This window comes from Mus pahari, chromosome 1, assembly GCF_900095145.1.
Source record: "Mus pahari chromosome 1, PAHARI_EIJ_v1.1, whole genome shotgun sequence".
Taxonomy (NCBI): Eukaryota; Metazoa; Chordata; class Mammalia; order Rodentia; family Muridae; genus Mus; species Mus pahari.
The window spans coordinates 167596639-167598213 of NC_034590.1; positions in this window are offsets into that span (position 1 = coordinate 167596639).

The window sequence follows — 1575 nt, forward strand, 5'->3', positions numbered from 1 at the left end:
ACCACAAACACTAGGGTAACAGCAACCACCACCATGACCACCACCACCACCACAAACACTAGGGTAACAGCAACCACCACCATGACCACCACCACTGCAATGAGAACGCCAACCAACACAGCAGGGAGGACCCCAGCACTAGGTTCCTCAGCAGGGAGGACTCCAGCACTAGGTTCCTCAGCAGGGAGGACCCCAGCACTAGGTTCCTCAGCAGGGAGGACCCCAGCACTAGGTTCCTCAGCAGGGAGGACTCCAGCACTAGGTTCCTCTTCTGCTTGTTCACTTTGGTGGCTGCTGAGATTTGTTTTGGATTTTGTCTTCCCAATAAAGAGCACAGTTTCCTTAACACGAGGGACTCCAGCAGGTCACAGAGCCAGAGCCTCACAGGTACGTCTGTTGATGAAAAGATGTCTGTCAACAGGACAAGAAACATGCCAACAATCCCAAGAATACGCATATCACAGGTTCATTTGATTGGTATTTGTCAGGGTTAGCCTCTTGACCCCCAGACTTGGTAAAACTTAATGAATGCTTACTCCTTTTAATTGATGTTCTTTGAATCATCCTTTTAAACTCACTTCCAAGAAAATAAGCTCTTTTCCTACTCATTTGTAATACTGTATGTGAAAATGCATATAATTTACACACAGTGAAGCCCGTGCGTGAGTGTGTGTGTGTGTGTGTGTGTGTGCGTGTGTGTACATGTGTGTGCAAAGCTTATATTACTTTCTTATTCTGAGCATTTTCTGTTTTTCTCATGACTGGGCAGAAATCAAATCTCAAATAAATTGCCTTTTCACTTCACCTGCTAAGAAAGCAGGCCTCTGGTGTCTGAGTCTGTTAGAACTCATGGCTACGTTTATAAGAACATTAATGTGAAAACCTACCTTTTGAGTTATAAATTTTTATAGTCCGTTTTATTTTTAGAATTTGTTTATACAATATGAAATGTGATAAAATAATAGCATTGGCTTAATTTAGGCTGGATTCCTGGTTTAGTCTTGAGGAAAATCCTGAAAGCGTGCAGAGAAAATAATTGATTCCATTTTTTCTTAAGCCATAAAAATCACATAGAGTTGAAATGGATTGCATTAAGGGCATGAAATGAGTTGGAGTCCCGGTTTAGATATGGAAAAATTGAATGCAAAATTTTCTCAGTTACATATACCAACACATCGTGTGTTCTAGTGAGATTTGATTGGTGGGATCAGGGGTCTTAAGCCTAGCTGCATATTAGAATTCTTTCACAAGCTTCTCAAAATAATACCAGTGACCCTCCTCAGGACAAAACAAATCAGATCTCCAGAGTGGTCCTTAACCGTCAACATTTGCAATGTCCCATATGAGCCTGACACACAGCCAGGGTTGACAATCACTTTGCATAGTCCTACCTCAGACAAGGAATTAATCAGAGGCCACAAAGACTGTTCTGTTGGTAATGCTCTTGTAGCACAAGCGTGAGGACCTGAGTTTGGATACATGACACTCGTTTAAAAGAAGCCCTGGGTTCAGAAGGGCAAGACTGTAATCCTAGTGCCAGGGAGGCAGAGCCCTGGGGCTCATTGGCCAGCTTGC